Here is a 27,535-nt window from a genome sequence, read left to right as displayed (position 1 = left end):
AGGCCTCAAGTCCTGTTTGTCCCTGTCCTGGTGAGATAGTGTGAGATGAGAGTCAGATTGCTATTGACCTTCACTTGATAGGCATCCACCGCCCACCAGGAATGAATTTGCCTGCAGTTCTTTTTGGAGCAAGAAAAGGTGTCCACCACCCATAGTAGATGAAAAGTAGAAGGAGCTATACTCTTGATACAAAGAGATAAACATTGGATCTTTCTAAGCTCAACTTCATCTTTGCACAGGATTCTCAGTGAGAAAGAACACAATAGACTCAAAAGTCTAAGGCTTTTGCTGTGTTATCCAGAGACAATAAAATTGTTTCTTATTGTTAATTTTTTCAGTCTTGACAACTTGATGATCAAGAAAAGATAATTTAGCTAATGTCCTTTGAAGGTCCCATGTGTACCATCCAATCAAGCCAAAGAATGGACGGTTCACATTTTAAAATATTTTTTCCTTCCTTCATGGACTTATTTATTCACTGAAGCACAATAACTGTTTACTGATAGATTATTGTATGTCAGACATTATGCTCTTGGCAGACACGGCAGAGATCAACAAGGCATAAATCTTTCCTTAAGAGACTCTTGGTCTAGTAGTGAAAACAACAAGACCTGGCTGATGATGCAGATACATGCAGGGCGCTGGGAGAATTCAGAGGGTGGTTTCCGCCAGGAGTAGAACCTGACAGTTCTACTGAGAAGCTAAAAGACAGGGGAAGGGGCACTGGCAGGAGACACAAGTGGGGAAGTGCAGTGTCTCAAACAGGAAGACCACTACATGCAAAGTAGGGAGTCTTAAAAGAGTTCTATGCTTTGGGAAAAAACAAGTAATCCAAAATTTGGGAGAGTGAAGCTTGAGGAATATATCAAAGGAAGTGAAGTCAGAGAAATAAATAGCTCAATGAGGAAGGAGGTTACATATTTGCCCAAGATCACAGTTTACCAAGCATTAGGTCTGGGACACCAGTCTTCTGCCTTTGATTATGGGAAAATGGCAACCACACAAATCTAATTCTTCTATGAATGTGATCCCTGACCTTCAGAGACTACTGAACGTTGCTGAAAGATGCATTGCAATTCTTTGTGGTCAAGTTAGATTCAATCATATAGTTGAAGTTGGTATCTTTTATGATAATTCTTCTCTATTGTATACAATACATACTCCAATAAGAAACACTGAATAACCTCTTTGTGTCTGGCTAAAGTTAAATGAAGAACTCCTGAAATCATGGCTCCCTTGCCCACCTACTATTAATATGTATCTCTTCACCTGCACGCATGTTTGCACTGCACGCATACCACTACCTAGTTCCCCTTCACCCTGCCTGTCTCTTCCTACCAGGCACTCTCTCAGACCACATGCTTCTGGAGCACTGAAGCACCATGTGAGAAGTCCAGCTATCTGAAGCCACCCTGCTATAGAGATCATATACAAAAAGAGCACATAGGTAGAAGAATATGCACAGGGGCCCTAACTCTTCCAGTCTCTAGCTTCAAGAGTCTTTCTGTTCCAAGCATCAGGTCAAAGAATCCTTTGAATTGACCTCTGCCCGGTCCCCATCTGGCTGCAACCTCTTAAGTGACCTCAAGTCAGAAAAGCTTAACCAAACTGCTCCTGAATCCTTAAACCTCAGAAACTGAGAGGTAATAGATACTGATTGTTGTTTAAGAAAGTAAGTTATAGGATAATATATTATACAGAAATAAGTGGTACAGATTGTCAATGGTGTTTTGAGTAGGAAGCCCAAATGATAGAGAATGCTGTTTCTTACAGGGTCTGTCTCTCTGTGCCTTTGTTCTGGCCTTTCTTACTTATCTTCATTTACCCAAAACCACCCATGCTTGAAGGCTCCTTTCAGATCACCGCCCCCTTCTCGGTCTTTCTCTGATCGCCCTTCACCCATCACAGGTTCAGAATGAACTCTGTCCTCATTATTTATGTATATGATTTTATTTATTTATTGTTGGCTGTGTTTGGTCTTTGTTGTTGCGCAGGCTTGTCTCTAGTTGTGGTGAGTGGGGGCTCCTCTCTAGTTGCGGTATGTAGGCTTCTCATTGCAGTGGCTTCTTTGGTTGTGGATCACAGGCTCAGGGGCACTCGGGCTTTAGTAGTTTCTGCTCCCAAGCTCTAGAACACAGGCTCAGTAGTTGTGGCACACAGGCTTATTGGTCCATAGCATGTGGGATCCTCCCAGATGATGGATCAAAACTGCATCTCCTGCCTTGGCAGGCAGATTCTTCACCACTGAGCCACCTGAGAAGCCTGATCTTTGTCCTCTTTGAGGTCAAGACCAAGAGTTCACAGACTTGCCTGAAAAGCAGAATCCTTGTGGAGTTTATTAAAGAAACAAATGCCCATGCTGGCTGAATCATAATGGAGAGGGTGGAGACCAACCATCTTTACTGGCCTGACATCAGTTGGTGGACTGGTGTGGATCAGCTTTTGGAATTTTTCTGGACTGCAGATCTGAGTACAAGATTACTCACTGCCTTGTAATACCCACTACCCTGCAATGAATCTTTAAATGTGTGAAGAGTAGAACTCTGTCCCTTTGTGCATTCACTTAATGAAGATTTATTGGGCATCTGCTGCTTTCTGCGCATCACACTAGGTGATGGCAGTATAGAGATGAGTAAGCACAGGATCTATCTTGAAGTGATCTCGGGTCCTTCCTCCAGGGTGGAAGACAGGGCCGTGACTCAGGGAGGCAAGCAGCTGGAGGTGGAATGAAGTAGCATGTTCAGCTGGTACTAAAACACCCTGAAGCTTTTACAAGCATAGTCAGCCAGGCAAACAGGTAGGACCAGGATGAGCAGGCTGCCATGCTTCTAACCATTCTTGTTCATGCACAGATCTTCAAGGCTTCCTTGAGGGTCAACATAATCCAAGTTTGCCTGTAGAAAACTGTCTTCAGAGATGACCAAACATTGTGCTCTCTGAGGTCTTTACCCACTGATGGATTGTCTCACGCAGAGAAGAGTCAATATTCTAACCAACTGTATATTAAGCACTTACGTTCCAGGTTACTGTCCTAAATAGTTTTCCCCCATTCTCTAAGAGCACCTATTTGAGAGAAGCATTAGTATTTTACCCCTGTTGTCTCGCTCACTGCTACATCTGCCACTGTGCCTACCTAACTTGGTTCCTCCAGCCCTATGCCCACCGTCACCTATGTCTAACCTGGCACCAGCTAATGCAGACATCTGATACCTGAGAACAAGTTTGCCAACACTGCACTTAAACCCACTGTATTCCTTTCCTATTGCTCCTGTAAAAAATATTACCACAAGCTCAGAAGTTCAAAGCAACATAAATTTCCAAATATTCCTGTTTTTATTGTGCTTGGCTTTATTGCAACAACAACTGGTTCCTCTTCCTGACCTGGCGCGCTCTCTCTCATTGCCTCCTTTCCCTCACCATCTCGATATTTTCATGCTTTTATCACACTTCAAGGGCCAGCCAATTGCCTTGTCATTGAAGTGTTGACTGGAATCGCCAGCCATGCCCAGTGCCTCCCTGCTGCTACTTCTTGGGACATCTACACATTCCTCCTAGGAGCATACTGTACAGAGCTCTTATCTTTACAACTTTGTAAGCAGCTAAGAGGAAGGGATAAAGAATATGTAGAGCCTATATACACTGGAAAATTACTCAGCTATGTAAAGAATGGAATAATGCCATTCGCAGTGACATGGTTGGACCTAGAGATGGTCGTTCTAAGTGAAGCAAGTCAGAGAAAGACAAATGTCGTATGATGTCATGTATACGTGGAATCTAAAAAAAGAAAGGTAAAAAGGAATCTATTTACAAAAGAGAGATAGAGTCACGGATGTAGAAGACACGCTTATGGTTACCAACCAGGGAGGAGGAGGAAGGGTAAATTGGGAGATCGGGATTGACATATGTACCCTAAAAAACATAGCTGGTAAGAACCTACTGAATAACACAGGGAGCTCTTACTCAACAGTCTGAAATGACCTACACGGGAATAGAATCTAAGAAAGACATGAGCACAACACTTTTACTTTGCTGCACAACAAAAACTAATGCAACATTTTAAATAACTCTACTTCAATAAAAATTATTTTAAAAAATAAATAAATAAAAATAAAAGCAAAGTTTCTTTAGTCTTTACTCTCTTTATTCCCTAGACACTGGTCCTGCTATAGAGTACCCCCAAATGCAGATTGGCTAAGTGCATGACTGAACAAATGAACACAAAACATCAATGCTTTCTTCAGTAACACCACCATGATAAGTTGGAAATTGACTCAGCTGGACTTGTAAAGTCAGTACATTCCTTCAAACAATATACTTTTACCCAACAGGAGACTCAGTATACCAATTAGAAGAAAAATCTCCAGTCACCTGTAATTGCAAGATTTCTTTCTCAAACATGCAAATGCCTGTTGTGAAAACAAACAAAAAGACCCCCAGAAAATGAGAGGTCCATGAGATGTGTTTATATATGTGTAGACATAGCAATCTTCTCAAATCAATTGAAATTGTGTGTCTTGCCAGCACAATGTAATGATTGTCAGACTCCCCAAATTACTTTCTGTCTCTAAACTCCTGTATTATAAACTTTCGGGGGGCAGAGCTAAAAAGGAGTAGAGAAAAGTAGGTGGAGGAAACAAGGAAAGGATTTAAGAAGGAGATACTTCCAAGCTAAATCACAAAAAAAGTGAAACACCCTTTCCAGCAATGAGGTTCCATGCGGCTTTTGACAATGGTTCAAAGCTATTACACTTCTTTAATTCCTAGATGCGTCAGCCGAGAAAGGTTTCATTATTCCCACCGAAACCAGAGATACTTCAGATTTATGTGATCCACACCCTTGGAATCAAGGCACTAACATGTTCTGCTGGAGGCAGTGAAGAGCTTAGCATCTCACTTTCAAAAAGAAAGATTTCCTGTAAAACAACTGGAGCCAATCTCTGGTGGATCCAGTCCAGGTTATTACAGCTTATACAGCTGAGGTGAGATTGGGTTAAGAAAGAGTTCCTGCTTGTTTGTCACTTCATTCTTCTCTATTGTGAAGATTCCTTCCCATTGGCTTTGAAAGCTTCAGTGGTTGGTTAGACCATACTCTGTGTTTGTAAGAGCTTCAGGGATTTAGCAAAACACTCTCTCTGCCTTTGACTAATTTCCCTCACTCAGGGACAGATCTATGATTCAGCTTCATCAAATAGCCTGGGAATTCAGTGATGATGGGTAATTGTCCTTTAATGCCAAGTTGATGGGCTCTTGAGGCACTTAACTATCATTAACTAATTAAACTACATATAAACATTCACCTGCCCTGGTTAACGACCAAGTGGAGGCTAAGGTCATCACCAAAAAGCAGGCTCACTAAGTTTCAGCTATCATGTATTGTCAAAGCTCATCGTTTTGTCCCTTTGGCATGAATTTTGCTTTCATTAATGTTACCAGATTAATGTTATCATTTGCAGAAGCAAATGATCAATCAAGTAAATTTCCCCACAAGAATAATTCTTAACCAGAGCATATATCCCTTTGAGGGGTCTTAACAGATTTGTTATGGGAATCAGGGGCAAGAATTCAAACTGTTCTGATATACCTTCCTAAGGATGTCACATTCCCCAATCTCCATTTGAGATAGTGAGCTCGTTATTTCTACTGGCATTCTTTAGTGGTATTCTTCAAGTTTTAGGGAGGAGAAAAAAATGTGACTTCATACTGATGCTGAAATATGGTTAAATTTTAATTCTTGTATATTACAGTGGGAGCCTAGACTGATTCATTTAAACTTGATATCAACCAGGTTCTCAACCATAACTGCACATGGGAATCACTTCTGCTTTCTTAAAAGATTCTGGAGCCAAAGTCCCTTCCCTGAGGATTGTACTTTATTAACTCTGAAGGAAGCCTTTGGTGTGTGTTTGTGTGTGTATGTGTATAGATACATATGCAAACACACATATATACATATAAATGTATATATACATGTCTAAAATTTATGGTAATATTAATGCATTGATGTTTATTTGATCAATAGTCAAAAAAAGTAGTGACCTAAAATTGCTTTTATTTAATGGATATTCACTGAATACTTGCTACATACAGGATACAATGCTGAGTAAAACATGGCCTTATCCTAAAGGAATTTGCAATGACTTTTAGCCACTAAACAAGAAACACGCTTTATTCATCTTTGTCGTACCTCCTACATCTTTAACGGACACTGGCTCATAATAGAAATTCAATTCACATTTGTTCCATCAATGAGTGACTTCGTGTTCTTCCGACAGCACATAGATATCTATTCTGAGGCTGATTTTTCTCTTCTCTTGAGTCAGCCATCTTTAGGGTCTGTCAGTGTTCTATTCTGAAGTTTCATGTTCTTGCAGTTCTTTGAACCTGCCCTGCTCCTCTCGCCACAGAGATGTCACACCACTTCCTATCCCTCTTCCCACCTTTCTTAGCCTAGCAGACTTCTATTCACCCCTTAAATCTCAACTCAAAGACCATTTACACATGGATTCCTGCCTTGACATCTGCTGCAGACCTTGTCCCCTATATGGACAACCCAAGTCCACTTCTTTCCCTCTACTCTCTTACAAGACCATGTTTCTGTCACTCAAGACTCACATAAATTTGGAATTCTATAGTCAGAAATGCAATTATTTCTTTTGTAGGTCTCTTTACCTCCCTCACCAGATAAAAAGCACCATTAGAACAGGCACACAGTGCCTCGCACCCCCAGAAGTTCACAGTGCCTGCACACAGAAAGGATGAAAGAACTAATTGCATCCAAGAACTATCAGGATGAATAAGTAAATGGCAGAGAGGTGCATTTGTCAGCACAAGAGCTGACAAGCAAGGTAGAAGCAGTTGCAGGGATCAAATAGCAGAATAGGGATAAAATAGTGAATTCTTGTTAGAAAGACTCAGGACCAAAAGAAGTGAGAATAGGAGTAAGGGGAAAGTCATTTTCTTCTGTCCTGTCCCAGAAGAATAGACAAAGCACCATTTCTGTAGCATAAGCAACATTCAGTGGCCACTGTCTTACCAACCATGCACTGGTGCTTGTGAAAAATTCAGGCTTGGCAGTCAAGTTCTGAGAGTATTCTTTTTGTCTTGTCCCTTCACTTTCACCATTTTAACTAATTGAGATCTCTTGATTGACAAGCTGGGAAAGCAACTTTACAACATGCTTAGGAGAGCAGGCTCAGGAAGCAGGCTGCCCGGGATCAACTCCTAGCTCCGCTTCTAGTTCCTGTGAGAATGGAAGACCTTCAGCACTGTGAACCTCAGTTTCCTTGTTCATGAAGTGGGGATGCTAACAGAACCGGCTCCCTGGGATTATGATGAAAATTAAACAAGTTAATGTAAATTGATGGTTCACATCCCATCATGTAAGTTCTCACTGTTTTATTAGTAGTTCAGTGATTAATAATAGAAAGGGAAAAATGGCAACTAACACTCACAGAACACCTACTATGTGTCAGGAACTGCCAAAAATACTTTAGGTCAAGTTGTGTGTTGTGGTTAGTCTCTCAGTCGTGTCTGACTCTTCGAACCCATGAACTGTAACCTACCAAGCTTCTCTGTCCATGGGGTTCCCCAGGTAAGAATACTGGACTGGGTTGCTATGCCCTCCTCCAGGGGATCTTCCCAACCCAGGGATCAGTCCTGCATCCTCTGTGTCTCCCGCTTTGGCAGGTGGGTTCTTTACTACTGGTACCATCTGGGTAGCCCAGGTAGGTCAACTTGATCCTCACTCAGTCCTTATAACAATCCCAAAAGGTGGTTAAAACTTACCTACAAGGAGGTTACAAATCTTGCCAATATTCACTAAGAGAACTGTTATCTACTTCTCCTGCTGTGGGAATGTTGATTCTTTAAGAAGCAGAATAGATTATATCTTGCTGGGACTATTTCTTATAGAATTTATGGTTAAAGGAAATTCCTTGCAAGACCTTAAGACAATGTTTGTATCCATGGCAACTCCCTCTGCTTTGAAGGCAATGACCATTATTCTGATTTCCCCAAGCACTACCTTGAAGAATATCAAGCTTAAATCATCCACACTGAGAAAAAACCCACAGCTTAGCATCAGAAAGTCCTGGTAGCTTTGGGACTTTAAACCAGCTCTGTAATTTCTCCGAACTTCAGTTTCCTCTTTTTTAAAAAAATGAGAATGATAAATGGGGCACCCAATGCCAGCCTTGCCTGCCTCATAAAGTTGGACTGATGATTGAATCACTGCCACTTGAAGCATGACCTGTCCGTGGGCCACCATCTACCCCATGACCCCCAGTCTCAGCCCAGACCATTGAATCAGAATTTCTGGGGGTGGAGCCAAGGAATATATTTAAACGCTATTCTTTGGCATGTGAAAGTCTGAGAGAAATGGAATTAAGTAATGCAATGGATAAACAAGCATTTTGTAAATGTTAAAACACTTATACAACAAATGTGCTCTATTTCTGTCCAACTTTCTCCCACCTACATTCTTCCTTCTCTCCTCCCTGCGCCCTGTCTCCCTGCCCTACTTCCTTTACTTCTCACTCTCTCTCAGCCACTTCACCTCCTGCTCTTCCCACCAAACTGAAAATATTGTCTGCAGAGAACCTGTAACCTTCTCAATTTTCACGGTTCTGAAAGCAATATGTGAAGTGAAGGTGAAAGTGCTCAGATGTGTCTGACTCTTGTTGACCCCATGGACTAGTCCATGGAATTCTCCAGGCCAGAATACTGGAATGGGTAGCCTTTCCTTTCTCCAGGGGATCTTCCCAACCCAGGGATCGAACCCAGGTCTCCTGCATTGCAGGCAGGTTCTTTACCAGCTGAGCCACAAGGGAAGCCCAAGAACACTGGAGAGGGTAGCCTATCCCTTCTCCAGGGGATCTTCCCGACCCAGGAATCGAACCAGGGTTATACGCATTGCAGACGGATTCTTTACCAACTGAGCTATCAGGGAAGCCACATTTACGATATTTACGGTATAAGACACTTAGGATATAATGCCTGATAAATGAATAGTCAGATTAAGAAATTGAAAAATGGTGTCAAACTATGTTAGCATTTTTCTTTTTATACACAAAATCTTATTCTGTCTATAGAATAGTTTTCTTCCAATAAATCTCAAATGCTTTTATGTGTCACGACTCATGCATCTTCGCCCTCATGTCATCTTTCTGAAGCAGGCAGAGGCAAGTAGCAGCCCCCAGCCCAACCCCACCCCATTTCCTACCTGGACAGATGTTGAGATAGTAACAGAGAGTTTGAGTGATTGCCTCATAACAAACAGGAAGGAGGTAGAGTCAGCATCAGAGACTGGTATGTAGACATCCTAACTCCTGGCCCACTGCCCTTTGTCTGCAGGAAATTTGCAGCTAGAACATCAGATGAACCCCAGGTCTCTTCTTTTCAGTAGGAGGTCTGGGAAGAATATGTAACTTCTTTCTACCTGTATGCTTTGAGATTTAAATTAGAGAGCATTTGTAAAATGCCTGGAGCATACCAAGTGCTTGGTAAATATTACACCTCTTTTCCCATATTCTTTTGTTATCAGCAAAATGTACTTGGCTGTCTGCACCAAACATATCTTGTTTGCAGGCCACAGAGTGCAGTCCTGCCCTTTGATCTGCATTCCTTCAACAGCTGGAGTGATGGGACTGTTTAAGCTGAAAGTGAAAAACACGACCAGCCTAGATTTCTCAATATGTGTTTCTTGGACTACCTCAATCAAAATCTCTGTTAAAAATGCAGACTCCTGAGACCTACCCAAGATTTCCAGGGATGGATCCTAAGAAACTGTTTTTTTGTGTGTGAGAACCCCAGGTAAACTAAAATTTGGGAACCATTGTTCTAGTTCCTTTGGTTTCAGCCTTGATAATACACTAGAAAGAACTGGGGAACTTTTTAAAAACTTTAACTGGAGGATAATTGCTTTTAATGCTGTGTTGGTTTCTGCTCTACAGCAACATGAAGCAGCCTTAAGTGTACATACATCAACTCCCTCTTGATTCTTCTCACCCTATCCCACCTCTTTAGGTCTTTAGAGAGGGCCAGACTGGCCTCCCTATGTTATAGAGCAACTTCCCTCTGCCTATCTATTTTAGACATGGTAGTGTGTATATGTCAGTGCTCCTCTCTTTATTTGTCCCACCCTCTCCTTGACTACTCCAAAGCCTTGACTGTGTGCATCACAACAAACTGTGGAATATTCTTCAAGAGAAGGGCATACCAGACCACCTGACCTGCCTCCTGAGAAATCTGTATGCGGGTCAAGAGGCAACAGTTAGAACTGGACATGGAACAACAGACTGGTTCCAAATTGGGAAAGGAGTATGTCAAGGTCGTATATTGTCATCCTGCTTATTTAACTTATATGCACAGTACATCACGTGAAATGCCAGGTTGGATGAAGCACAAGCTGGAATCATGATTGTTGGGAGAAATATTAATAACCTCAGATACACAGATGACATAACCCTTATGGCAGAAAGTGAAGAAGAACTAAAGAGCCTCTTAATGAAACTAAAAGAGGAGAATGAAAAAGTTGGCTTAAAACTCAACATTCAGAAAACTAAGATCATGGCATCCGGTCCCGTGGTAAATAGATGGGGAAGAAATGGAAACAGTGACAGACTTTATTTATTTGGGGAGGCTCCAAAATCACTGCAGATGGTGACAGCAGCCATGAAATTAAAAGATGCTTGCTCCTTGGAAGAAAAGTTATGACCAACCTAGACAGCATATTAAAAAGCAGAGACATTACTTTTCCAACAAAGGTCCATCTAGTCAAAGCTATGGTTCTTCCAGTAGTCATGTATGGATGTGAAATTTGGACTATAAAGAAGGCTGAGCACCGAAGAATTGATGCTTTTGATCTGTGGTGTTGGAAAAGGCTCTTGAGAGTCCTTTGGACTGCAAGGAGATCCAACCAGTCCATCCTAAAGGAGCTCAGTCCTGAATAGTCATTGGAAGGACTGATGCTGAACTGACTGAACTAACTCCTTTCCCCACTGTGTCCACAAAACTGTTCTCTACATCTGTGTCTCTATTCCTGCCCTGCAAATAGGTTCATCAGTACCATTTTTCCAGATTCCATATATATGCATTAACATATGATATTTTGGGGAACTTTTGAGAAATATCAAAGCTCAAGTTTCTACCCTGAAGAACTGAATAAGAGTATCAAATCAAGGGCAGACATCGGATGAGGGTTAGGATAGCTGGATGGTGGGAATGGAGGGGGAAACAGTAATCATTGAGACCTCTTTTGCCTTCTAATTAATCCATTAGCTTTTAAATTCATCTGCCATTGGAGGACAAAGAAAATGATGGCAAGAAATGATATAAAATATTTTTAATTTTTGTTTCCTAAATCAAAAGTGTAATCGATCTGTCAATGGTATTTTGAAAGGAAGCTCTTTTCTAGTTTGTGTGTGTGCATGTAGGATTTGCAGAAGGTATAAGGCCATAATGAGCTGAAAGCAAGGTTAAGTTTCTTCCCTCAGCTACCTTCCAACAAAGATGCTGTGCTTTTATGACCAGTGTTCACTGTTGCACCAAGGAGCACCTACCTAGCATTTAAACAGCCTGCACTTTTAATTATTATACTAACATTTTGTCAACTGTCAAAGGCTCAGAAATAATTTAATATCCTCCCATTTCTATGCAACACATTTATTGATATTCATGAAGTGAGCTCCCCCAGCAGTGTCTAGACGGAATGTCAATAGGGTCTGCTGAGGGAGATCCTTTTCACAGAGGGAGGATATTAATAATGGAATTCAGAAATTATTTTTAATTTTAGTTTAATAAAGGATTAGATGGGACAAGACCACTGTGCCCCCTTAATCGTCTGAGGCATAAATAAACGTAACCAGGCCAAGTCATTTTGAATTTCAAATATGAGAAATGATCAAGTTAACATAATTCCCTTTTAGCTGATATCATCCTCATGATTATACAGGCCAAAGTCTAGTCTTCTGCGTTACACCAGAGGGTTATTTGCTTGTGTCCTTTGCAAAAAGGAATAGTGACTTTGGGGAGGTGGTCTCCCACTTTTGGAAACCCGAATTGTGAAAAAAGATAAAAAACTGCATTTGGCAGACATCCTTGGCAGTAACCTCAAAAAAGAAACTGGGAACAACAAGGATGTATTGTCCAGCACAGGGAAACATTGCCATTATTTTGTAATAAACTTAAATGAAGTATATAAAAAATATTGAATCACTAGGTTGTACACCTGAAACTAATATAATATTGTAAATCAACTTTATGTAGATATATATTTAATTTTATCTATTTATGAAATAAATAAATCCCCTAGTAGCTCAGATGTCTTGCCATCTGCCTGAAATGCAGGAGACCAGTGTTCGATCCCTGGGTCGGGAAGGTCTCCTGGAGAAGGAAATGGCAATCCACTCCAGTGTTCTTGCCTAGAGAATTCCATGGACAGAGGAGCCTGGTGGGCTACGGTCCATGGGATCGTAAAGAGTCAGACACGACTGAGTGACTAACACACACACGCATTTATAAAATAGATAGATGGATAGATAGACAAAAAAAAAAAAAAAATAGTCCAAGCTTCATAATGGGAAAAAAGGAAGGATTGCTACATATTAAGGATCCAACAAAGTCATCACTATCCTTGGGCATATTGTAGATACTCTGCTAAACTTTCCCCAAACTTTTTTACAGTTAACCTTCAAACAACCCCAGGAAATATGCTTAGTCATTACCTCTGAATTGATTGTTGGTTTGTGAAGACCTCTGATTCAGAGGGTTGAGTTAATCATACTCCCTGGTGGATGCATTCTTCTATTCTTTATCTCTACAGGCTCCCTTTAACAGATTTATTTATCTCTTTTTATTCCACACCCCATTCCCATCCCTCCATTTCACAGAGAACTTTTATTGTATTGATCTGTGTGTTTTGTTTGGATTTGGTCTTACATAGTGTGTAACATGAGTTTGTTTTTCATTGGAGCTTTGTCTTTAGTGCCATTGATGTTTCTCTGTGTACCGCTAACACAAGGTGTATATTTACTAGCTCTATTTTACAAGATGAAAGAAAGTAATCTTAATTGCTTAACAGCATCACAATCTCAATATCACAATATTAAATTGTAGAGATAGTCTTCAGGTATCTTTTCTTCCAGAGAGAGTGTTCTTGAGTATTCCAGTATATTATTTCCCTTTTTTGGTAATGCATATTTACTCTTTTTTATTTTCATTTTTATTGGAGTATCATTGATTAACAATATTGTGTTTGTTTCAGGTGAATGGCAATGTGATTCCATTATACATATATATGTGTCTATTCTTTTTCAAATTCTTTTCCCATTTGGATTATTACAGAATATTGAGCAGAGTTCCCTGTGCTGTACAGTAGGTCCTTGCTGTTATCTATTGTTATCTATTTTAAATAGAGCAGTGCGTGTTTATCTCTTCCCTTTGAAAATATTATGTAGTTTGTTTTACACAAGAACCCTGTGAAGTGGGTTCTCACTAAGTAACTTGTCCCAAGATCACTACTCTAGATACCAGCAGAGTTTGGATTACAACCCAGATCTGTCTGATCTCTGAACCTGTGTTCTTTTCACTTTTTGATCTAATGACCTATCACTACTAGAGTCTCCAGATTTACCTCCTTCTTCAGACTTCTTGCTCTGTTTTATTCTTGTTTAGGGGATTGGAGGTAGGGGATGGATACCTTTTCCTATCAAATAGCACCATGTGGGTGAGAAAGTGTCTTGCGGAGAGAGTCCTTCTGGGTTGTGTCAGTTCCAGTATAACTATGGCAGGTACTACGGTGATTAGTCCCATCTGAACCTATGGGGCGAAGTAAGGGTACCCCGTCCCTTCTCTCAGAGTGAATTTCTGCCAAGGTCTCATGTTGGGATAATGAGAGAACCATGGCCTTCTTTCTCCAAGGCTGACATGATGCAATAGGTCTGGTGATACGAGGTTTTGCTTTCTGTAGTTGCCCGTGGATTCTTTATGGCTTTATCTACTGGATTATTTTAAGATCCTTGTATGTCTTAGCAGGTGGTTCTGGGAGCTCAACTGTACTGTCCTTGCTAGTAAGCACTCAAGCAGAGTGAAATGAAGCCTCAAATCTCGTGAATAACCTCTGAAGATCAGAGTCTAGTCTTGTGGACCAAAGTTCTTGTACCTCAATTAAACTAAAGATATGAAAAATGCATTTGTATGCTTTTACAACATTTATCTTCACCTACTTTAAATCCAGCCAACTATTGTGGATGAATCACATTTCTTGACACCAAACAAAGGACAGAGAACACATTGATATTTTAGAAGCATCAGATGGAGTTTTCTTATCCTAATACAACTTTGAAGAGTTGTGGGGGTAAAAAATGTAATGGATTTTAGAGTAAAATAAGTATCTCAGACTCACTTCTTTCCAATGTGACCTTGAATAATTTATTCAACCTTTATTTCCTCAAACATGAACTGGAGACAATGACATCTATCTCACACTGCTATTATGAAATACTAAGAGAAAATGCATATAAAACACCTGACACATTATGAGACATTCATTGAATGTTAGGTCATCATCAGAAAGAAGGGATGGGCAAATATTTTAGTGCCTCAGCTCATTTTAAAGATTTTTCTAGTTGAAGATAAATTATAGATTTTTTTTTCTTTGCCCTTTCCATTCATTTTGGTAGAGGACAGCTTAGCAGGGCCATGCAGCATTTGGAAGGTCATTCTGTGCATGAATTTGTTTTGGCATTTATTTCTGCCTTCTTTATTTTATTTTATCCACTGCCAAGGGGGCATTTTGATTGGCACGGAAGCCAAGTGAAATGAAGCTCTCCCTCTGAGGGACATCCATGCAGGAGCTCTGTGAGAATCGCCTCCTTTCTGTCCGATAAGGGCTGACTTTCTTCCCCTTCACTGTGTTTCTGAGGAATTTTTGATGTTTTGCTGGCCCTGTCAGTTTCATTCCTTGCCTGCCTCATTCACCAACACCAAGAGGCTCTATCGGCTCAGACTCAGAAACATGATGCCAACGTTGTAGAATCCATTTGGACATGGCAACATCTAGTCTGGGGCTTATAGGGGACTATGACTAAATTTATTTTAAAGCCTAAATGGTTTCTCTGCCTGTCTGACACTTGATTTCAGTATTTAGCCTCTTTGCTAGTGATAGGGATTTTGCTCCTTGTCCCTTGAAAGACATCAATCATCGGAGCTCACCTGTTCCCATTAGCTGTACTTTTGATCAGTGGCTTCAGAATGAATCATCTGAAAATTTCTACTGCATTAAGCAGAACCCCTTTCCAGTTGTCTAGTGATGAAGTGCATTATTCAATAAGCTCTGTCCTCTCCAGTGCCCAAAGAAATTTAGGAGAAAAAGGGACTCTGTTTTAGAAGAGACTTTGAGAAGATTATGTGTTCATAAGAAGCATGTGTTACACTTTGCACTGAAGATGAAGGAAAGTGTGTGTAATAAGTGAGACAATCTAAAGTAAGTTGGTGGAGGATCAAAAGCTTAGACCTAGAGGACTGTTCTTCCTCATGTGGCCCCCGACCAGCAACCCACACACCCTGGGACCTTGTCCCAAATACAAGCGCATGCTCCTCTCCCTAAGAGATTCTCATTTTGTAGTGGAATCCTAGAATTTACAGGTGATCCTGATGGACACTGACACTTTGAGAATTACTAATATAGAGACCATATACCTTACTATCCTCAAAGACTGTATATCAGGTTTCATTTTAAAATTCAGTTCAATGCATTTCCAAAGAAAGAAAGAAATGAAATGGTTGGTGTGGTAGAAATGGGGATAAACTTACAATTTAAGCAGATGTGGTTTTAATTTTTAATTTCGAAACTGGGGTGGTCATTAGTGTTGTCTGGAAAATAGTTCTTGATTTCTTCATTCTGGGAAAACTATTAGGATTGTATTTCTCTGACCTTTTGGAGGTGGATGTAGCCAGGGGGAGCTTGAGCCAACGAAATGTGAAGAGTGGTGTCTGACAGTGTTTGAGAAGGGGCTGGTCAGTCTAGATCCCAGAGTGGCTATGCTGAGCAGAAAACCCTTGCTAACCCAGAGGGGACATATAGAATGAGTGAGGAAGAAGTGTTTTAGGACATTAATATTCCGGGAGTTGCTCTTTACTGCAGCAGAGCTTAGTGTTGGAGTGAACGTGTTAGTCCCTCAGTCGTGTCTGACTCTTTGTGACCCCATGGACTGCAGCCTGCCAGGTTCCTCTGTCCACGGAATTCTCCAGGCAAGAATACTAGTCTGGGTAGCCATTCCCTTCTCCAGGGGATCTTCCCAATTCAGGGATCAAACCTGAGTCTCTTGAATTGCAGACAGATTCTTTACCATCTGAGTCACAGTGCAACAGAACTTAACCTAACCTTGTTTACAAACACAAATACTACATAATCTTATGTGAGGTAGTTAAGCTCCCTGAGCCTCATTATCAGCTCAACTAAATGAAAAATGCAATGTCTGTAATTAAAGATTATTGGAAAAATTAAATAAAATTGTGTAAAAGAGGCCATACTAGGTAATGAATATGTATCAGTTTCTTTCCTTATCCCCATAGTCTTTCTCACCAATGTAGACATACTTTCATTCATAAAGAATGAACCTTTGTAATATGCATGGATATGTTCCTAGTAATATGCAATGTCCGGTTGAAACTTCCTAGAGATAAGTAAATTAAGATTTTTGAAATTGTATTTATCCTGTGACATCAGGATAAATGGTTGACAGTTTAGTCAATCATTCAGTTACATAATATTGAAATTGGAACACTCATTGAAGACTGGGGATCATCAATGCCATATACACAGACTGACACATACTGGGATGAAAAGACAAGACCATCTCTCTTTCTTCAGGAAGCTAATGGTCTTGTTAGGGAGGCAGAAAAAAAATCAGAATTGAATGAACTTAAACAATGATGCTGGTACAGTGATACAGATATGCAGAGAACAATGGGAACAAAGGAGAAAAAATGATGAATGCACAGAGGTAGCCAATGATAACTTCGTGAAGATTGTTCTTAGTCTGAGCCTTAAATGAAAAGAAGATGAAGACTGAAGTGACTTAACACAGCAAAGACCACCAGCTTGATTGATGTGATTCAACATAAAGCATAAAGAGGAAGGCCGAGCTTTAAAATCATAGTTCTCACAAACACTAACATTTAACATTTGAAGGTATGAAGATTAAATGAGTTGCCTAACAGTAAGGGAATACCCTGGAGGGAGTCACAGAAAGGAAATCATTGAAAGAGACTTTAAAGAAAGTTATAGTCTACACTTTAGAAAGTAGAGAACATTGGAGTAGATTTGTTTATTGTAGCATCAGTGACTTAGTGAATGACAGCTCATACAAGAGGATGCATCTCTTGTATGCATAAATACATATATGCAAAGATACATCTCTTGCATATACTTGCATCAAAGAGTATTCTCTTTGATGCAAGTATATGCAAGATAAGGAAGCTTTGCTAGGAAACTATATTAGTTTTGAAATAAGCTTGCTTGCTAAAGGGAGATCAGAGTTGGACCAGAAGGTTAAAGAGTAATGTGGTTCAAGGAAATATTTTTGGAGACATGAACATATTTATGAATGCAGGTAAGAATTTTGTTAAAGAATCATGGGAGGAATGGAAAAACTGGTGTTGGTATGTCCTATAATGACAAAACATTAGAGAAGATAATTGCTTGCTCTCTACATACACTCTTCTAAATCCCTTGTATTTAGTTTTCACAACAATCCTAGAAAGAAGATATTTTATTATTTCTCTTTTTATTATTACTCCAGCTGCTGTGTTGAGACTAGAATGGAGGAGACCAAGAGTAGAAGAAGGGAGACTGTTAGAAGACTTTGCATAAATGTAGGTTCATAATAGGGCCTTCCCTAGTGCCTCAGATCGTAAAAATCCACCTGTAATGTGGGAGACACAAGTTATTTCCTTGGGTCAGGAAGATCCCCTGGAGAAGTGAATGGCTACCCACTCTAGTATCTTGTCTGGAAATCCCATGGACAGAAGAGTCTAGCAGGCTGTAGATCCAAGATGATGGTGAACTGAATGACAAGTAAGAGGAGGTTGGATCTGAGATGGTTTTTGAAGGTAGAGCCAGACAGATTATTGATAGAACAACTGTACACTGTGAAGGACAGAAATTAAAGATTACTTCAAGTTTTTTGGACAGAGCAGCTAAAAGAATGGAGCTATTATTTATCAAGATGAAGAAGACAGTGGGGAAGCAGTTTGGGGTGAAGGAAGATGAGAAATGAGGTTTTTAATATGCTAAGTTTGAAATATCTATTAAACACTCACATGGAGATGGAGAGTAGGCAACGGCTATATAAATCGAGAGTTCAGGTGAGAAGTTTAGGCTGGAGATGCCAATATGGGAGACAGTGTACATAAACTTTAAATAATGAGATCAGACAAGATCACCAAGGGGAGGTTAGTCTGGAGGCATAAGAGGTGAGGCCTAAAAATTGAGCCCTTGGGATAGAGAAGATGAGGAGGGACCAAAAAAAAAAAAAAAATTGAGGCAGAGATGTCATCTGGTTAAAGAGTGAACAAAAAGACAAAAAGAGTGATTCCTGGGGATAAAAATGAAGAAACTATTTCAGGGAGGAAAAGAAATTAATGGTTTCAAAAGCTTAAGTTCACATATGCAGAAGGTTGAGAAATTATCACTGAATGTAGCAGTGGTCAGTTACTAAATTGAGTGGCAGTCTCAGTTTCTCCATTCTGATGACTGATTATAAGCCCCCAAAAGAAGGAAAAAAGACAATATTCAGCTCAGTGGAAGCACAGTTTTCTCCCTGAGTCAGAACCTTCAGTTGGTTCCCTGATCAGAGGAGCTGTACTTCGCTAATATTTTGATGTTCAGTTCAGTTCAGTGGCTCAGTCATGTCCGACTCTTTGAGACCTCATGGACTGCAGCACGCCAGGCTTCCCTGTCCATCACCAACTCCCAAAGCTTGCTCAAACTCATGTCCATCGAGTCATTGATGCCACCCAACCATCTCATTCTCTATAGTCTCCTTTTTTTCCTGCCTTCAATCTTGCCCAGCACCAAGGTCTTTTCCAATGAGTCAGTTATTCATATCAGTTGGCCAAATTATTAGAGCTTCAGCTTCAGCATCAGTCCTTCCAATGCATATTCAGGACTGATTTCCTTTAGGATTGACTGGTGGGATCTCCTTACAGTCCAAGGATCCAACAGATATTGATCCATTAGATCATTGAAAAAGCAAGAGAATTCCAGAAAAACATCTGCTTTACAGGGAGGCCTGGCATGCTGCAGTCCATGGGGTTGCAAAGAGTCAGACATGACTGAGCAATTAAACTGAACTGTTTTATTGACTATGCCAAAGGCTTTGAATGTGTGGATCACAACAAACTGTGGAAAATTCTGAAAGAGGTGGAAATATCAGACCACCTTACCTGCCTTCTGAGAAATCTGTATGCAGGTCAAGAAGTAACATTTAGAGTTGGACATGGAACAACAGACTGATTCCAAATAGGGAAAGGAGTATGTCAAGGTTGTATATTGTCACCTTGTTTATTTAACTTATATGCAAAATATATCATGCAAAATGCCAGGCTGGATGAAGCACAAGCTGGGATCAAGATTGCTGGGAGAAATATCAATAACCTCGGATATGCAGATAACACCACCCTTATGGCAGAAGGAGAAGAACTAAAGAGCCTCTTGATGAAAGTGAAAGAGGAGAGTGAAAAAGTTGGCTTAAAACTCAACATTCAGAAAACTAAGATCATGGCATCCAGTCCCATCACTTCATGGCAAATAGATGGGGAAACAATGGAGACAGTGAAAGACTTTATTTTGGGGGGCTCCAAAATCACTGCAGATGGTGACAGCAGCTATAAAATTAAAAGATGCTTGCTCCTTGAAAGAAAAGCTATGACCAACCTAGATAGCATATTATTATTATTAAAAAGCAGAGATATTACTTTGCCAATCCTTTGATGTAGATCCAATTTTTTTTTGCTTAGAAATAAGTTGCCTAAAAGCAAATATTTGAGTTTTTATTTCCTTAAGCTATGAAAAAACAAGAAGACACCTTAAGCTATTTTAATGCAGAATATGTCTATAGATTTTTACAACCCTATCCAAATATACTATAATGGTGTTACCTACACCCATGTCAACAACAACAAAAAAAGGCAAATCAGAAAAAAAAAAAAAAAGGCAAATCACCCTTATTGAATTTTTTCAATAGGTTCATCTTAGTTTTCATAGAAACAGTTGTGGGGTTTTTTTTGTAAAAATATTTTATTAATTTATAAATAAGTACAAATGAATACGTAAGTTTGGGAACAAACACAATTCTCCCTTCATGAGATTGGTGGAAGTGAAGGAGAGCAGGAGACGAGCTGTTTGCTGGACCCAGAGTATTGACTGCCCCTTGGGTATCAGCCTGCACGTTTAATAGCAAGAGAATAGAATGTTGCTAATTTCAAGAGAAGAAAAATGGAATCTATTTATGAAATATCTTAAATCGTATTCACTTATATAGCTTATACACTAACATTCTGATTTATAGAAAAGAAAATGAAAAAGAAATCAGCAACAGTAATTTTATTGTCCTCATGCTCACATTACCTCCTGAAACGTAAATCGAGTCTTTGTACAGATCTCAAGACTTGCCTCTACTTCGCTCCTGTAAGAAGCCTCCTACTTGCCAGGCATTCACACTCAGACATGTGGCTAATGTGTATTTTAGTTATCATTTCTGGACAATTAGATAATTTCCAGTGTTCTCCATCTTACTCCATATCTTAAGTGTATGCTTATGGAATACAAGGTCTAGAGTAGTCTTTTTCTCATAGTGACCATGAAGACATGGTCTCATTTATTAGTGTACATTTTATTACATGTATTTGTTACTTAAAAAAAAAACTAACAAATGTTCACATGCATTTTATGCTTAATAGTGTATAAAACACTCTCACTCCCCTTTCTCACTAATCTAGTAAACCATTGTTGAACGCTTTCTCAGTGCCCTACATGATCCTCTGCCTGGTCAGAGAAGGCCGAAAGGGTCTCTCTGAGACAATGACTTATAAGCCGAGATCCAAATGTGAAAAACCCACAAAAGTGCAACAGAGAAGGGAAGCTTTCTTCAGATCCTCTGGTGGTGGGACTGAAGGGAGCATGTTGGAAACATGGTAATAAAGTATGTCAACCAGAGGGAGAGTGGGAAGAAATGAAGACAGGTGGGCAAAGGGGAAGTGGGTCTGGGTAAGCCCTGGTGAAAATTTCGATTTCATTCTAAGGAAATGGGAATGCTTCAGGTGTGTTTTTGTTTTTGTTTAAGATTTTTGGATCTATTTTTGGCTCCACTAGGTTTTGTCGCCACGCATAGGCTCTCTTCGGCTGCAGTGATTGGGGACTGCGCATTGTTGGGCCGTGAAGGCTTCTCACCCTGGTGTCTTCTCTTGTTGCGAAGGAGGGTTCTAATTTGTGTGGGTTCAGCAGTTGCGGTATACGGGCTTAGTTGCTCTGTGACATGTGGAATCTTCCTGGGTCAGGAATTGAGCTTGTGTTCCCTGTATTGGCAGTCAGATTCTTAACTGCTAGACCACCCAGGGAAGCCCCCATTGAAATGTTTCAAGGAAGCGAATGACATATTTTAATTTATAATTAAAAGTTCGTCCTGGCTTCTGATTGGAGAATGGTGGAAGCTGGAAGATCAGTTGGCAGACTAGTGTGGATTGATCTCACAGACCTGTTGAGCCGAAGAAGTCAGACATGAAAGAGTACATCCCGTACTATACATTGATTTCTATATGTTGTAGATACATGATATTCTATGCATTGATTGTGTGGGGTTTACCAGTAATTCAAGCAGGAGTGGATGGTGGCTAGACTAGTCTGCATGAGGCTTCAGCACGTATAAATTCTTATCGCAAACTGGTAAACTACGAGAGAGGACTGTGGTCATTCTGCATGTTATAGACATAAAAAAAAACAAGTTAGAAGAAGCAAATGCCTTACTTAAAATCACAAGCTAGTTGTAGTGGATCTAGGTCCCAAGTTCAAAGTATTCTATTCATTTTATTAACCATAAAGAATAATGAAGTAATCATTATATTTTATATTATACTTATATAAATTATTGAAAAGGTGATACACTTTATGTATATACTTTGTAAATTAATATTTTATGTATAAAAAGATATACATATACTTTTATACAAAGGACTTTTACTCAATAATAAACAGGTAAAAAAATGAAAAATGACTGGACAAGTAACAGCATGGATTAAAATATATATATGACAAAACTCAATAAATTTATCTTCCTTATTTCAGAAAATATAAATGATTTACTAAATATGTAGAGTCAAACATGACAGTGTTGAGCTGAGAATCCAAGTTTCTGAAGTTGGGTAACACAGCCATAGATCTTGGGCCTGAAGCTACTGAAGAACCCTAACTTCTGACCCCTAGTCAAGTGTCATGACATACTAGTAACCAAGCCTAACCCTCTTTGGAAATGTGAGTAATAAATCCTAGAAGTCAAGAATATGTTCCACATGGACAATATAGACTCCTTTCTAGAACAGGAGTAGGTGTGCTGAATATTGGAAAAATTTTCAAGACCACAGAATGATTTTAGGTCCTGGACCATGCAGAAAGACTGCTTTTCTAAGACATGCTTTGAAAATCCAAAATGAGACAAAGAATCAAGACAGCTTAAAATAAGCCCCGTGAAAGGACTGGGGTAGCTTATCAGAATTTAGAGTCATTCTAATCACACCTTTGACAGTGGTGTCCACATGATGGATGCTGCTGAGCTGTTAATAGGACACGATGCCCTTATAGGAATGGCATTTTGGCAAAATGCAATATCTTCTGACTAACAGTTCATTTTTTATAAGACTCTATTTATGGACCGCATACTTTTATACGATCTCATTAGCCAGCCATTAATCATTTCTAAGTCTGTCTATATTATATAATTTTCAATGTCTGAATGTGCATTTGTGAAAACTGTGTTGCACTTGTATAGAATTGTGGTTTATAAAGCATTTCGGGCCTGAATCCTCAGACCTGAATCTCCTCAGGAGGAGATGAGAGATGCTGGCTCCTTCAACTTATCTATACTTCCTTGGGTGAACTAGAGTCATTGGGGGCGGGGGGGATGGTACAAATCCTGAGAAATCTCAGCTTGAGTGACACCTGAACAACTTAAGAGATGGAAATGATTGAAGAGGCTGGCTTTAAGAATGATGTTTTTGTGGGCATCTAATTTCCCTAAAGGCTTCCCAGGTAGTTCAGCTGGTAAAGAATCTGCCTGCAGTTTGAGACACCCCAGTTTGATTCCTGGGTAGGGAAGATCCCCTGGAGAAGGGAGAGTCTACCCACTCCAGTATTCCTGGGCTTCCCCAGTGGCTCAGATGGTAAAGAATCCGTCTGCAATGTGGGAGACCTGGGTTTGATCCCTGGGTTGGGAAGATTCTCTGGAGGAGGGCATGGCAACCCACTCCAGTATTCTTGCCTGGAGAATCCCATGGACAGAGGAGCCTGGCAGGCTACAGCTCAGAGGGTGGCAAAGAGTCAGACATGACTGAGCTTGCACACATGCAGACTCTCTAAGACTGTGATTTTGTTATTCCTCATGAGCTAACTAGTACACAATAATGTCACATCTCATGTTAGTATACACTAGGGAGTATCCTTGATGCAGATGTGAGCAACCTACAGACATAAAGTGAACTCTTACTTTGTCCTGTGGTATTTGCCTTATGCAGGGCATTCCAAACCAGGAAGCTCCTCCTCGCTTTAAAAGTGGATGGATGTATAACTGATTCACTTTTTTGTATACCTGAAAGTAACACAACATTATAAATCAACTAAAGTAGAATTTTAAAAAAATGGATCAGAAGGGGGAAAACAGAGGAGAATTAATGAATTGTTAGACAGAAGGCATCCAAGTTACCAGAAAAAGCACACTGGATCTTATTAAAACTAAGTCTCTGGCTCTGGTTCAAGTTATTCAAACCCAGCATGGTAATTCACTTTATTACTCTGTATTAATTGACTATGAGTGTTGTACCAAGAGCCACAAATTTGGTGGTTTAAACAACAGTACTTTACTGTCTCATAATTTTAGAAGCTAGAAGCTCTAAATTAAATTTTCTTCTTATTTTTGGTTTGAAATTATAATTTGATTTTTCTAGCTTTATTGAGGCATAATTGACAAAAGCTATGTATATTTAAGGAGTACAATGTGAGGTTTTGTTATATTTATATATTGTAAAATGATTGTCACAAATTAACATTTTCATCACCTCTCATAGTTTTCATCTCTCTGTGTGTGTGTGTGTGTGTGTGTGTGTGTGTGTGTGTGTGTGTGGTGTGGTGAGAGCATTTAAGATACTCTTAAATCCTCTTAGCTAACTGTAAGTATTCAATTCAAATTCCCTTTGTAAAGAGAAGGGAAACTAAAATTATTTTAGAACCTACTGTGTTCAGGGCTTTTATATCCTATGTGTGTGTGTGTGTGTCCTATATGCACATGTATATGATAAAGCACACGGTTCAGAGGGCATAAGCTGTTAATAAATGATCCCCAGTTCTGGAAGATCCCCTGGAGAAGGGAATGGCTACCCACTCCAGTATTCTTGCCTGGAAAATTCCATGGACAGAGGAGCCTGGCGTGCTACAGCCCATGCGGTCACTCAGACTCCAAAATGACTTAGCACTCATGCACAGAGAAACGTATTTTAGAGATGATTAAACAGACTTGCCCAGGTTTACAATCTTTGACTCAGGTGCTACACCCACATCTATTCTTTCCCAAAACTTGTGTTACTTTTTACTAAATCAAATAATCTGAAATACATACCACATATTCCTTCCTTTGTATCTCTTTAAATCCCAAATCATGGATACTATTACTGTCAAAGCACCTGAATTGATCCTGTATATTGCCAAATGATTAAATTACAAGTTATTGAGTTGAAAATGATGATTTCTCCCTCCAAAGAAATGGAATCTTACTATTTCTCTGACAGCTTTTCCCCTTCTCTAGTGTCTTTTCACTGGGGACTACCCAAAGAAGCCTTTAACTACAGATTTCTGATTAATCTGTTTTCTTTAGATACTGCTTGATAATGACAGAATGGTCCATGGGGACAGTTTTGCAATGGATATTTTCAACAATGATGGGAACACAGAACTAAACAGAGTATCAAGAGACAGTTAATGCAGTAGAAACATCTGGTCTGTTTTTGCAGCAGAATTAGCATATGATTATCATCTGATTATTATTATCATCTCAGAAATCACCTGAACCTATAATGATACCTCTGATTGCAGAGGTGGGAAGGGAACCTTTGTGGAGGGAAAGGAGACTTCAGCCTCATAGTTTAATTTCAGAGAATAAACACTTGTGTACTCTAATCTAATCTTGATGTACTCCCTATAGTCCAAGGTATGGGAGCATTTAAGGAAAGGCTGGAGAGAGGAAGGAGGAGCTGAAGCACTTTGGGCTGAATCAGAGAAACCAGAGGTAAATGTTCCAGACTGACAACCTGTAGTGTCTCATTGTGAGATGGGTCCTGTGTGTGTTCGTGTGTGTGTGTGTGTGTGTGTGTGTGTGTGTGTGTGTGTGCTAAGTTGCTTCAGTTGTGTCCAACTCTTTGTGACCCTATAAACTGTAATTATCCAGGCTCCTCTGTCCATGGGATTCTCCAGGCAAGAATACTGGCATGGATTTCCATGCCCTTCTCCAAAGGATCTTCTGACCCAGGAATCAAACCATAGTCTCTTATGTCTCCTGCATTGACAGGTGGGCTCTTTACCTTTAGTGGCACCTGGGTAGCCCCCTCATCTTCACACACAGGGAGTTTTGCTAAACTTTTATTCCTGGCTTCCAGCTGAACCTGCACTTTTTCACTCCTATAAGAGGTGATTTATGTGATTGAATGAATATGGGAGAAGAAATTGGGTACCCAGTCCTTTCTTTTCCCCTCCCCATTTCTCTCTCTACTTCTCCTTCTCTTCCCTTCTGTCCCCTCTTCCTCCCCTCTCTCCAAAGAGATCAGCCCTTCTCAGCCACATGATACTTGAACAGCCCAGACTAGGCTCAACCACTGCAGGAAGAACTCAAATGACCAGCTAAGGCGGTGCCTGAAGAACCATGTCTAATGAGTTCAGGGGTGACAAGGAGAAGAGCAGAGCGGGTGAAAACAATTTTCTTTTAGTTGCTACTAGCAGAGTAGAAGATGCAGATGTCTGGGGGGTTTAGTGCAGTTATTTTATTTTGGAAAACATAGATATTAGCCTAGTGTGTTAGTTGCTCAGTCATGTCCAACTTTTTGCAACCACATGGACTATAGCCCACAAGGCTCCTCTCTTCATGGAATTCTCCAGGAAAGAATACTGGAATGGGTAGCCATTTCCTTCTCCAGGGGATATTCCTGACCCAGGGATTGACCCCTGTCTCCAGCATTGCAGGCAGGTTCTTTACCATCTAAGCCAACAGGAAAGCCCCAGATAAAAGTCTTAAGTGAGATGGTTTCAAGAACTCAGTAAGAACTATTCTTATAACTAATACTGAAACTTTGACAACACACCAATGAGGAAAAAAATTATTGAATTATAGAGTTAGGAAGAAGCTGACTCTGGGAAGAATGTTATCTATTAGTCATTCTCACCATAGTAAGAAGTAATGTATTCAAATTGTTTTCCCTTAGTACCTAACATTTAGTAAAAATTGACCATTTTTTTCAGTAAAATCAATTAAAGAAATTTTAACATTCCTTTTAAACAATGGTTTTCACTTTTAGCTTCTTTTCTCCAAGAGACAAACAAGTTGGTTTGAACACTCTGTATTTCTATTCATGGAAACTGGAAGAGTAAATGACCATACATTCTAGTTTGCGTGAAATAGTCCCATTCATGCCTATTGTTCTAGTGCCCTCTCTAGTTTAGTATTTGTTCCATAGTTTTCCTTTTGTGAAGTGTTAAGTTGTTGTTAATGTGCATTGAATTAAGTCATGATGGGTTTGGTAGCCATCCATTCTGTTCTTCCAGTCAGCCGTGGTCCCATCTTAGGGCAGCAGTCATTATATCATAGGCTGTTTGAAATCCAAACTGTTCAGATCTGCAGAACAAATGTCAGCATCTACTTCAAAAGATAGACATTATTCCAGAAATCCCCTGCTTGAGTGAGTTGCCTTTATATATTATTATAAAAAACATGACTTTCCATTTGGATCAAATGGTTCCATTTTCTGTTTAATTTCACTTATTGTCAATTCCACATTTTCTTGTGCACTTACAAAACCTGAAATAATTGCTATTAATATATGTGTTTTGGTTTCATGAGTGTAGGAAAAACTTAGTAAACCAGGAAGCAATGTCAGCTTTATGTTAGTGTCATCAGAGCCTTTAGGTAGAAAATCAGTTAAAATAATTGAAATAATTTTGTGATCCTTTTGTGCAATTTATAGAATCAAAAGTAGAGTGTTTGGAAGTGCATTCTGCTCAAAGTGA

Source organism: Odocoileus virginianus, chromosome 15, assembly GCF_023699985.2.
Source record: "Odocoileus virginianus isolate 20LAN1187 ecotype Illinois chromosome 15, Ovbor_1.2, whole genome shotgun sequence".
Taxonomy (NCBI): Eukaryota; Metazoa; Chordata; class Mammalia; order Artiodactyla; family Cervidae; genus Odocoileus; species Odocoileus virginianus.
The sequence above is the reverse complement of the archived record's forward strand: the minus strand, read 5'-3'. Positions refer to the sequence as shown.